Raw genomic sequence first — 13,574 nt, 5'->3', positions numbered from 1 at the left:
GAACTGTGCAATGTCTGTCGTCCACAACTGAAAGCATTGGCAAACTGAGGGGAACCAATTCTGGCGACACTAAGGTATATGTAGCACTTAGAATATTAGCTACAGGAACTTTCCGGAGACCAACAGTAGACATGATGGCGGTGTCGTAGGCATCATCATCCAGGATCCTACGTCAATTCCTGAATGCTATTCTACAACATACCAATGACTGCACATACTTTCCCGTACACCTGAGGAAAGAGCCACAGATATGCAGGAGTTCTAACCTGTAGCATACTACCCTGAAGTTTTGGCAGCCATAAATTGTACACATGTTGAAATTAAATCACCACCTGGGAAAAAGGGAAGGGTGGACATAAAGAAAATGGATTCTACTCCATTAACTGCCAGGTTGTGTGTAATGCTAATGGAATCATCTTAAATGTGTGTGCTGGCAACCCAGGCAGTTAACATGACTCATTTGCCTAGCAGAACTGTCACCTCTATCAGATGTTTTCTAGGGGGGGTATCCCACAGGGTCATTTACTGGAGGATGCAGGTTATGCAGTCAAAGAGTGGCTGATGACACCCATCAGAAATGTACACACACCAGCTCCAGAACATTATAATGAGGCACATGCTCAAACAAGAAACATCAAAGAGCATGTGTTTGGGCTGCTGAAGTCATGGTTCCAGTGCCCAAATACATCTGGGGGAGCCCTGCAGCACATTCCCCATACATGTGCTGAAATTTTTACCGTCTGTGCCATCCTACACAAAATTATTCTGAGAAAACAGCTTCAGCAGAAACACCAAGGGGAAGGGACACACACCCCACCACCACTGGAAAGATCACCATAGCCACATGCAGTTGAAAGTCAGAGGCAGGGCCACCAGTTGCTGTGGGTGTAGGCAGACATAGGTATGAACAATATGCCCTCACCCTGGCCAAGAGGCAAAGCATAGCACACATGCTCACAACCTAAGGTGCTAAAAACGTCATCCTATGCACATTCATATAGTAACAGATCTTAGGCAATGCTAGCAACCTTTACTTACCCATGTAATGACTGTGTACTGCTAGCATCATACAGGCTGAGCCCCGAGGTAAAACACTTCTAAGTGCTGGACTAAAGAATAACAAAGAATAACATAATATACTTCTTATAAATGATTTCCAAACAATTATCACCGAATGTGTACATATTTAAAACAGAAACGTCTATTGGATATGATTGCCAGTCACCTCTCTCTGTGCCCAGCACTCCACTGGAGGTGTCTGTGGGCTATCTTAAAAACATAACACCCCTGTGCTATTGACAGTATAATACTGCACATTTCCATGAAATAAAACAGAAGACTGTAAGATAACCTGTTTTAACAATATCACTATGATGACAGATAATAAGGCTGTCTATCTGTGAAAGTAATGACTGCCAAAATAATGCCTATGCCAAGAGTCAACTATAATAAGTGGATACAGATAAAATTCTTCATTTTCTAATGCATATATATAAAATATTTTTTGTAACATATTAACAAATCTAGCATGTATTTAAAAATACAATACTATCATAGCAACATCAGAAGCTTTCTGTGCTGATAAATTAAAAGGAATATCAATTATCTGTGTTCTCCATATACACATTTCCCCTCACTTTCAATTTCCCTAGCTACATGGTTGCTGTCTTATGGTGTAGATTCAGGTGTCTGAGCATGGTGAAGATGCAAATGAGGTATGAACTCAGAAATTTTCTAAATCCCAAATTTTTGACTTTGTGTAGCAGATGTAAAGCTAGTGTAGATACCACCTCAATGTTCCTAATGGATTGTAAATGTGAATGATTACTGGAAGGGAGAGGGAAAGCACATTAATTCAGACTCACTTCTCTTCAGTTGGGTGTGTCATCCAGAATACACTTACAAAGTGTACATGTGATTGTATCAAGTTTTAAACTGGAAGTGAGCAGCACGCATTGCTCATTTTTTGTTCACTGATAGCCAAACTCCCCGTCTTTGTTGAAATCTGTATATTATTGTCATATAATATTCTTGTACATTTTAAGGACAGTGATACAAAATGTCCTACAGACTGCATGTCAGGCAGTATAGCACAGATAAGAGAAGAATAAACACAATACAAAGAGAAAACAGAGCTGCATCATTCCAAACAATAGTAATAAATAGCTGTGCAATCAACAATAGCATTAAATATATAATTAATACATGTATAAAAACAAAGGAGAGTGTAAAACTGTTATATGTCTTGTTAATACTGTGGATTAAATAGGACTTGCTGGTGTGCACAATGATTTTCATTCTTTCTGCAAAGCTATTTATGTGGCAGATAAGACACCCTCTCTGTGTTTTGTAGGTTCATTAGTCTGATAGTTCCAATCTAGAGTTGTATAAAATATAAAATATGAAATTTATCTTTCCAGACTTTTAAGTTTAAGAACACTTAAAATTGAACACATCTCATTTATTCCAGGGTAATGGCATGCATCCAGTCAGAGTTGCCATAATAATTCAAGCTTTTCTAGATTCAATGAGTGTGCCCCCCCCCCAGTGTCAGCTGTCACTTGATCAATACATTTAAATTTAAACTGTCAGTTTTAATTTTCTATATTGTGTCTAGCTAAGGTGTTCTCCTGTTTCTGCTGATTAATACTATACACATGTTCGTATATTCTGTCCTTTAGCCTCCTATTGGTTTTCCTGATATAAAATGCAGGACAACTTTGGCAGGTAGCTAGGTACACCACCATTCTTGATGTGCAGTTGAATTTCTTTTCTAGGTAGTACTTTATGTCCCTTATTTTAAATGTTGTGCCTGTCTCCACATATTTGCAATAGTTCCACATGTTACACTTGGACATCCCTGGTTGTCTAACCCGTTGTGAACAACTTTTACTTAATATGTCTTTAATGTTCCTTCCCCTTCTAAAAACAACCTGGGGGACTTCCATAAATGTATTTATCAACGATGTATAATTTTTAATTACATTCCAGTTTTTACATATAATGCTTCTTATATATGTCATGTCTACACTATATGTTGTAGTATATCTTTGTCTTACAAGGGATACTCCAGTGGTTTCTTCTACACCTCTATTTTCTTCCAAGATTGCCAATTCTAAGTTGTTCCTAAACACTAAAATAGGTGTAAATGCACCATTAGATCTTTCGAACACTTCACATACAACTTTGATAAGGATTCAATAGCTTACTTAGATGTAAACCTGAGAAAAGCCAGCAACCAACAATGTTATAGAGCTAAAATTTTCCGAAAAGAAACATATTCAAATGCTTTCCTACACTTTTCCAGTTGTCACTCGTATTACCAAAAATGTTCAGTGGTTAAGGGACAGCTGGTAAGAGCTGCCCGGATGACAACATTGGGTTCTGATTTTATGACAGAGGTGTAATAAGCTCAGGGACATGTTTCTTAAATGAGGGTTCCCTGACCAGATGATTAGCCAACTTACAGAAGTAAAATTAAGAAGATCTAATGGTGCATTTACACCTATTTTAGTGTTTAGAAACAATTTAGAATTGGCAATCTCGGAAGAAAATGGAGGTGCAGAAGAAACATATAGTTTAGACATGACATATAAGAAGCATTGTATGTAAAAACTGTAATGCAATTAAAAATGATACATCTTTGGTAAATAAATTTATGGAAGTCCCCCAGGTTGTTTTTAGAAGGGGTAGGAACATTAAAGACATATTAACTAAAGGTTGTTCACAACAGTTTAGACAACCAGGGATGTCCAAGTGTAACATGCAATTATCGCAAATATGTGGAGACAGGCACAACATTTAAAATAAGGGACAGAAAGTACTACCTAGAAAAGAAATTCAACTGTACATCAAGAATGGTGGTGTACCTAGCTACCTGCCAAAGCTGTAGCATGTGTGTTAATTATATGTGATGCAATACAGAGTGTATTGTATATAGTAGGAACAAAAAAAAATTGATATTGTCAATATTTTTTAGAAGAAATTTAGTACTTGAATGCATTTTTATTATGTGTATCACTTTAACTTAAGGGGAAGCAAATTTGCACAGTTTGATCACATGACACAGCCATTAACTAAAGAGTGGATTTTGAGGTAGAATGTATCTGATGACATTCATGTACTATCTGGATGAAAAGCTCTTAATAAAGACATTCTTAAACAACAGAGCATAGTTTGGGGTTTGTACCTTCAACAGCTATTTTTTTTTGTTTTATCTGTTTGTTATACTTTCTGCTGTTGGTACATTGTTGCACCTGTTTTGCTACCCATCTTGCAAACCCACTAAGTGGAATTGCATGACTGTCAGCAAGCTCCCACAACACTTGCAGGTCAAGAAGACCTGCAGACATGAAATAGACAGTAGACAATTTCAAAACGGATACATTCTAACAAGTGTGGTATGGCACCGAGCAAATACACTAAGCAGCATTGCACAATGGTCAGCACACATACTTAATAATGAATATGAAAATATGCAGCTGCTGCTTAGCTGTTAATGTGGCAGTAGGTCTAAGTGTAGGGCTGTACTACAGGTGAGTCTGGGTTCTAATCCAGTAAAATCCAAAGTTTTATTGCTGTTGTTCTAGTTTACTTTATATTCGAATTTAACATGAAAACAATAATTAAACGTAGAAATAAATATCTATAGCAGCTGCATTGAGCAAACACAGGATATTGGATATATATTTAAATGTGTAACTGTGGGTATCAGTAAAATTATGGTTCTGCAGTTACACATTTTTTTTCTGAACTGTCATGTCACACACACATACATGTTTAAACACTCAGCTGTTTAGTGTATATGTCCAACTAATAAACAGGTCTGAAAAACAAAGTGTCAGTTGCAATGTGCACTCTGCAAAGTGATAACTGTAAAAAATAGACTTGTAGTCCAATCTTCCCTGTGGCAACTGGTATAAGTTCATGCTCACAATATAGGTAAGCCAGGGTTCTCATCTTGTGCACTCTCAATTTTATTTATGCTTTTCCAAGCAATTTAAAAAAAAAACATAATTGTAAGTAACAATAAGTATGCATAGCAGTGGAGCTCATATCAATTATATGTGTGACTGAGGATATACTATTATGTTTCTGTGTTTAAAATTGTCTTCTCTGACCTTGGATTGCCTTTGACTTCAATTATGTACATAAACACATGAACGTATAAACCATGACCTTCTCAGGTTACACACATATATGGTTAACCACTCACGCTGTCATGTGTTTTTAAATATAATTCATGAGCATGTCTGACAGGTGCTTCTTCTCTGGCAAGGAAGAAAACCACCTATGTGGAAGAATATGTTTTGACCTTTTCCATAGGTTTGAATTCCACATTGTACAAATTAATTCTATCAGTGTGTAATGCCACACCAAGAATGAGTCAGGTCATAAAATGTATGCCCCAATACATGTCTGCAAAGTTAAATCACTTAACATTTACAGCAGCAACCAACCCAACTGTCAGATTAACCTTCCTTTTTCAAAAACTGCCTTCCAGTCTGTTTGGTACTGTTGCTCTCCACTTAACATTGTGCAAATGTGGTTGACATGGTTGTTTGGCTTTGCGCACTAGCAGTAAATGTGATGACATGAATTGGAAGAAAAGCACTAATAACTGTTGCTGTTTGCCCTGAGAAGACATGTCTAGAGTTAGAATGGAAGCTGCCCAATTTAGGCTTCAAAGGTGAGGAGTCCAGAATCCTTACTGGACTCCTTGTTCATAGGTTCGTAGATTAGTACTAGGCTAACTGCCCTTGTGGGCTATTTTAAACCTAGCAAATTACCCCACGTGATAATCAAACCCTGCATCTTGTGTTTCTAAGGCAAGCACTTTAACCATCTTACGAACCTCCCAATATAAAAGTAGAATAAAATTATTTATATTGTACTAATTTATTGTATATCACATATGATGGTACTAATTATCTTTTTTTCCTATTACTCCAAGCTTTACCTCACTTTTTTAATTTTTATATGTGTGGTCACATCGTTTTCATGTCATCCATTTCTGACAATTCACAAAATGCTTTACAGCACAGGGAGGTAGGCCAACCACTATGGCTCAGCCAGCCCCCACTCCACTGGCTCCTGAAACGACACCCAGCACATCTGGGATCTAACCTGGCAGTACTGCCTGTGCTACCACTACCCTACCTGGGACCTCCACATCAGGTAGTATTACCCTGACAGCTGGTCCAGTGGTACCCTTTGGGAGTAGTGACAAAGGTTTGGATTTTGTCACCGACCTGGAGCCACCAGAATTGGTGAGTAGGGTCATGCACAGCACCATTGGTGTATGCTTACCCCAGATGGAAAGGATGCTCTCTATAATCACAGGATCATAGTATCATAGGAAGTTGCTAGGCTATTGGTCCTGAAGTCCTTACAAGCCTATGTTCTGAAAAGTCAGCACCCGATGCCCTTGCCCAGCAGGGATACCGGTGGAATCCCAAGGGTGGATTTACTATTCCTCATCCAGTTATCCAGGTTGCATTTAAAAAGGGTTAATGAGGTACTCTGCTTGATGTGGAGAGGTAGTCTGTTTCACAGCATGGGGAGTCTCTGGGACACAAATATGTCCTGCCAACAAGTCCTATTGATATCACAGACCAGGTTGAGGTCACCCATGTGGGTTACTCGAGTGGAGCTTGACTTGCAGATATGTGGCAGTCCCATCAAGGCAGGGTCTGAGATTGCTTTGTATGCCAGACAGAGGTCACTGCTGTGGAGTCTGTATGAGACTGAGTAGAGGAACATGGTTTTTAGCCTATCTGTGTACGATAGATGATTGAGGCCCTGGATGCTCCTGTGAGGAACCTCTATGGTCTCTCCAGGTGCTGCATGTGCTTTGTGAGGTACATGCCAAAAAGGGTGTTTTACTCAATAATGGATCTCATAAGGGAAGAATACAGAGATGTTATAACCTTCTTGTCCCTGGATGAAGTACCCTTCTTAATAAGTTGGGCCATGTAGAAAGCTTTCCATACAATTGAGCCAATATGGTGGTCAAAAGTCAGTTTGCTATGAACCTGGGTGCCCAAGTCCCTCACAATTGATTGTGTGCTTAGGACCTTGTTATTAATGTGATAATATGTGGGGATGTCACTCTCCCCAAAGGGGATAATGATGCATTTTTTACATTCAATTTGAGGCCATGTTTCTGGCACCAGTCATTTGTTTGGGTGAGACCCTCTTGGGGGATGTCCACATCACTAAGGGAATTCATGACAGTGCCCAGCTTGCAGTCATCTGCAAACTTGGTCATCCGTGGACCACTGGTTTTGGCTTGCACCTCTGAAAAGTATATTCCAGACAACAGGGGCTCCAAGACTGATCCCTGGGGTACACCATTCATTATGAGCCTACTGCTTGAGGAGGCTTCCCATATTTTGACTAGGTGGGTTCTATCAGTGAGCCAGTTTGCTACCCATCTGGTAACATATGGATTGATGCCTAGTTGAAAGAGTTTATCTATTATAACCAAGTGGGGAATGGTATCAAAGGATTTGGCCAGATCAAGGTAGGTGGTATGCACTGTCTTCCTATCAACCACGGCTTTGGTGGCTGTCTCAAAGAAGTCAACCAAATTTATCAGGCATGACCTCCCTCTGATGAAAACAAACTGCATAGGATCGAGTGTTTGGAGGTTGCCAATGTCCTTGTTAATGAGATCCACGATAATCCATTCCATGGCCTTGCAGATCAGGCTAGTTAGACAGATAGTGAACCAGAAGGTTTGTTAGCAACAATTTTAGAACATATAACAGTAGATAATAATGTTGAAGTGATTAAGCAAAGACTTTTATATAAATAGACTGTTTTTATATTGAAATATGGAACAATGACACCTAGTGGTATAAATGTGGACTGTAATTGGAAAGTTTTTTTGTGAACCAATGATTAATTGCTTAATTGTTTAATTGATTGTTTTAAGATGATATAAATATCTAAGAAATGTTTTTGATATCATTCTCCTTGAAGGCGTGAGCCGAGGCGCTAGAGAGAGTACTAATAAACCAGTGTTGGATCTTTCGTTTGGTCATTGTATTTGGATTTTATTTTTTATTTTTTGGTTGTTATCATATTTTATGTCTAGTGATCCTTCACTTAATGTGCCTAGAATTTTTAGGCAAGACTCGTTGGATATGAGTCAAACTACTATGGAGCAATTTACTACATCAGTGGGTGAGCGAGGAAATGTTCGTGCAACACAAGAAGAACAAGTTGCTTTTTGGCAAAAATTCCTACAGAAAGAACAACAAAGAAGAATGGACAATCCCTTTTCGTATATTGGACAATGAGTAGGTAATTCTTTACCTGCAGATATGAAAGAAACGTTCGAAAAACTTGATAAATTGATGGCTAAAGAATTAGCGGTATATCTGAACTGTTTAAGCTTGCAAAGATACCTAGAACTTGACATTACACCAAGAGGCTTACGAGCCTTTAAAAATCCTACAACACCATTTGGTTTGCAAGATGAAACAGATAAAGTGTTTCATAAGAGATGGGTAACAGCTACCCATCGGTGCTCTATTGAATGGGTAAGCATCTTGGTTGAACGTGACAAGGTCAAACAGGTTAATTTAAAAGCTGATATCACTAATACTTGTGAAACACTATCTGGGGCTATAGGCTCAGTTTGCATGGAGCAATCCCTTAAAGACATACAGAGCAAGTTAATAGAACTAGAGAAAGAATTGCTCAATGTTAAGAAATACAAATTGAATCGTGATATCAAAGACTACTCTGGAGATTCAGCTTTTTCTCGACCAATCAACAACAGGAAACAACGTCAAGGCATGCGATTTGAGGAACAAGAGAGGCAAAAATGGAATGGCAGTTCTTATGCGTATTCAGATGTCTCCACGGAGTGGGAAAGTGAACCAGGAGAAGGTGGAGATTTTCCTACACTTCCAGCAGCACAAAATCCACACTCATTTCAACAGTCCTTTCGTAGAGGGAAACGAACTGCTTTTGGCGAAGGAGAGAGATTCAGAGAGAATGACGATGAAGTTGAAAATGGACAGAGACAATATGCTGCTACACATACAGCAGCGCAAAGGTACAAACGAACAAGAAGAAACTAATGTAACTTTGCAGAAAGAAGTTGATAAGTATAATGTGGATACTACATATGTGATTAATTTATGTGGCATTAGTTTAGATGATGCAACTATTTCAGTTCTTAATCGGGGTTTGAAATATATTCCAACTGTATTGCCCTTATTATATGTCTTGAAAAGCGATGTATATCGCTTTATACGTAAGTTACATTTGACTTCTTTTTTTCATGATAAAAATAACAGCATATTTACTAATGAAGATAGTAATGAAGTGTTTTGATCTTCTTCTGATGATTCTAATGATAGTTTCCATTCTTGTTTGTCTGAAAAAGATGTAACAGTTGATAGTAATGCATATAGTAGATTAGATACATCTAAAGTAAAGGTTAAGTCATTTTGTTCCACCATTCTTACATGAGGGTATTAGAAATTTTGCAGCAATGATTGACTTTGCCATAGAGTCAATATATAATAATTTTGAAGCTAATAAGCACAATATTGTGTATAATTTGAGTAAGCTGGAATGGCAGGCTTTACAAACCTTAATTAATAATCAGGAATTAATAATAAAACCAGCAGACAAAGGTTATAAAGTGGTACTAATGCATTATACCCAGTATGTTCGGAAGTGTTTAGAACATCTAAATGATAGTGAAACTTATAGTAAATGTGATATCAAAATGTATGAAAAAGCAGTAAAACAGTTTGATGATATATTACAAAAGGGATTTCAGTTAGGATATTTTACAAGGGATGATATAACTAAGAAGTTTAAGACACAGAATTGTGAAATAGCTTTATTTTACTCCTTACTGAAAGTGCACAAAAATGCCCATTGTCCTCCGGGACGTCCTATTGTAGCGTGCAATTATTTTTTACATAATATGGGCATTTTTCTTCATAGTTTTCTATATCCATATGTTATTAAACAAACATCTTATATTAAAGATAGTTTTGAATTTTTAGAAAAAATTCCTCAATTGTATGGACACAAGACATGTATTGGCTAACAGCAGATGTGAAAAGCTTATATACAAGTATTAGGCATGAATATGGCTTAAGAGCATTGGAAAAAACGTTAGGAGGTAGTCCACAGTCTTTTTATATTATAGAATTAATGGAATTTTGTCTTAAAAATAATTATTTTTATTTTGATGGTCAGTTGTTTCATCAGTTAAAGGGCACAGCAATGGGGGCAGGTTTTGCCCCCATTTATGCGAATGTATTGATGAACTCTTTTGAATTAGAGTTCTTATATCAGATGGAATTTTTTTAAAAATATGTGATAAAGTATTTCCGTTATATTGACGACTTGATTTTTCTGTGTAAGGGAGGAAAACAGGAAGTATATAGTTTTAAGAAGAATTTGCAAGAAAATCAGTTTGGTTTAAAATTTGATGGCTTTCAGTTAGGCAAAGAAGTAAATTTCTTGGATTTAACTTTGGAAGGTAAAGAGAATGGCAAAATTGCCACTAAAATATATCGGAAATTTGAAGATAGTCTACATTTTTTGGATGGACATAGTTACCATCCTTCACATCTTATGAAATCTTTACCATATGGAGAGTTCACAAGGGTGATGAGATTGTGCAATAACACTAATGAAGTTGAGATAGAGTTAAAAAAAAACTTCCCAGTTATTCATTAGCAGAGGCTATGACGTAAAAGAAGTAGAATTGTCTCTAAAAAGAGCAAGAGAAGACAAAGAATGTATGGAGGGGGTCAGAAAGAGAAAAAGGAAAGAAAGAAGTAAATATTTAGATCGAAAACAAGATTTAAAGTGGCCAGATAAAATGTATATGGTTTTGATGTATGATTTAATAGCAGAAAAAGTTAAACAGGCAATACAATTATATTGGTCTTATTTATTTAAATATAAGGACCTCTCAGAAATATTTCCTAAAATGTTATATTTTCCTATAAAAGAGGTAGAAACCTTAAAGATATGTTGGTACATGCTAGATATTTCAGGCCTAATGTTAATTTAAAAATAGAAATGAAATCAATGGGGACCTACCAGTGTGGAAAATGCATTTCCTGCCAGTATATAAGTAAAACATTTGAACGTATAAATGGTAAATGCTTTAAATCAAGTGGAAAGTTCTCATGTAATACAGAAGCAGTGGTGTATGCATTAAAATGTCCATGTGGATTATTCTATATAGGAGAAAGTAAACATGCTTTCAAAGTTAGACTCCAAGAACACATAAGGGATATAAAGAACAAAAAAATAGAAAGTCCCCTTGCAATGCATTTTAAAGACCATCATAATAGTGAACCAGAAGGTTTGTTAGCAACAATTTTACAACATATAACAGTAGATAATAATGTTGAAGTGATTAAGCAAAGACTTTTATATAGACTGTTTTTATATTGAAATATGGAACAGTGACACCTAGTGGTATAAATGTGGACTGTAATTGGAAAGTTTTTTTGTGAACCAATGATTAATTGCTTAATTGTTTAATTGATTGTTTTAAGATGATATAAATATCTAAGAAATGATTTTGATATCATTCTCCTTGAAGGCGTGAGCCGAGGCTCTAGAGAGAGTACTAATAAACCAGTGTTGGATCTTTCGTTTGGTCGTTGTATTTAGTTAGACAGATGGGTCTATAATTTCCTGGATCGGTGGACACTCCACCTTTGTGCAAAGGTGGACAGTGGCTATCCTCCACTCGGCTTTGACAAAGCTGGTACTCCGGCTTTGGTTGAATAAGGTGCCTAATGGTGATGCAAGTTCCTGTCTGAGTTCATGTAGGATGCAGCCTGGGATGTTATCGGGTCCCATGGAGGCTGCATCTTTTTGCCATTGAGAGGGGAGTGATGACTTGCTCCCTAGAAATAAGGGGAGGGGGCAGGTTGCTGGGATGTCCTTATTTACTGATGGGGGACGGAGGGGTGAAGTTTTGCTGAACCTGTTTGCCAGCAGGTTAGCTATATTTATGGCATTTGTGTATGTGGTGCCCTGGACCACCAGTTCTGAGCAGATCTGAGTGATTCCTTTGAAATTGCAGACATAGGTTCATAGGCTCATAGGTAGGTACTAGGCTATTGGCCCTAGGGCCTATATAAGCCTAGCCAAAAAGGTATCCTGGATTTCGCCACCCAAGAAAATCATTTTCTTGTGCCCCTGTCGAGCAGAGCCACAGAAGTGATCCCCGGGGTGAATTTTCTATTTCCCATCCAGTCATCAAGATTTTTCTTGAAGAGTGCTAATGAGGAGCTTTGTTTGATATAGATAGGTAGTTTGTTCCAGAGTAAGGGAAGTTTCTGGGACAGGAATCTATCCCTCATTAGGAGTTTTGATTATGACTCCAAGTTTGCAATCATCTGCGAACTTCATTAGCTAAAGACCTTCTGTGTGTGAAGAAGGCCTTATGATTGTCTTTAGTAGATGTGGCCAGTTTGGACTCGAAGTTTGCTTTGGAGGATTTCACTAGTGTTCTTATTTGCTTCTACAGGCTAAGGAGAAATTGCTTCTACTTAGGCAACTGCTTCTTCTTGGTCCTGGACAGCAATTTTTCCCCTTTTATTATGGAGTTTATTTATTGCAGATTCCACCAAACAGGTTTACTCTTCTTTGAGGAGAATGATTTTGTCTTGTCGGGTATTCCTGATTCCATGCAGCTATATAAATACTTGTATAGTACTTTGGTGTTGGTTTCGACATTTGCATCAGTTCTGACAGAGGGGCAAGGGACTGTGAAGCTATTTATATCTTCTATCAGGAGGTTGTAATCAACTTTGAAGAAGATGTTTGCTTGACCCTAGCTGGGGATAGGGGGGGGTGTGTGATGGAGATGATGACTTCGAAAGTGGCCACTTTGTGGTTAGATCTTACCAGGGAGGATGACAATGTAGGGATGCTACAGTGGTTAGTCATACTGGTTAATACCAAGTCCAATATACAAGGCATTTGTATTGACAAAATGAAAAAAATCTCTGGGCATTTGTGTTTTGGCATGAGTAGTTCTTCCAGTCTATGGTTGGATAGTTAAAGTCACTCAGGATCAGGGTAAAGGATTGAATCTTAATAGATTTGAAGAGGTCCAGATAAGTGGAGTGGGCATCTTGAGTCAAAGTTAGGGCCTGTTGCTAGCTATGATTGTCAGTGGTTAACTGCACCTGGAGTGTCTCCTGGGCATCATAATGTTTGATTAGCCTGGAGGTGTGTATGTCTTTAATATATATTGAAACTCTATCTCCTTTTGCTTTGCTGCCTATGGTTTGGGGTCTGAATTTATGATACATTGAGTAACCTGGTATGGCTGGAGTGCTCTCTGCTGCTTTGAACCAGGTTTCTGTGACTGCACAAATGTCAGCATCATCCAGGGTTAAGAATGCTTCCAATGAGTGCAGTTTCTTGTTTAGGCTTCCAGCTTTTAGCAGTATAACCTTTAATTTGCATTTTGATGAAAATTTATTGTTGGTAGTTTTGTAAAAAAGGCACTATGGGGAGGCAAGAGGCTTTGACAGAAGCCTGAAGCCCAAGGGAGACAG

The sequence above is a fragment of the Protopterus annectens genome, chromosome 5.part1 (assembly GCF_019279795.1).
Source record: "Protopterus annectens isolate FY-2018-M chromosome 5.part1, PAN1.0, whole genome shotgun sequence".
Taxonomy (NCBI): Eukaryota; Metazoa; Chordata; order Ceratodontiformes; family Protopteridae; genus Protopterus; species Protopterus annectens.
Note: the sequence above shows the minus strand (reverse complement) of the source record.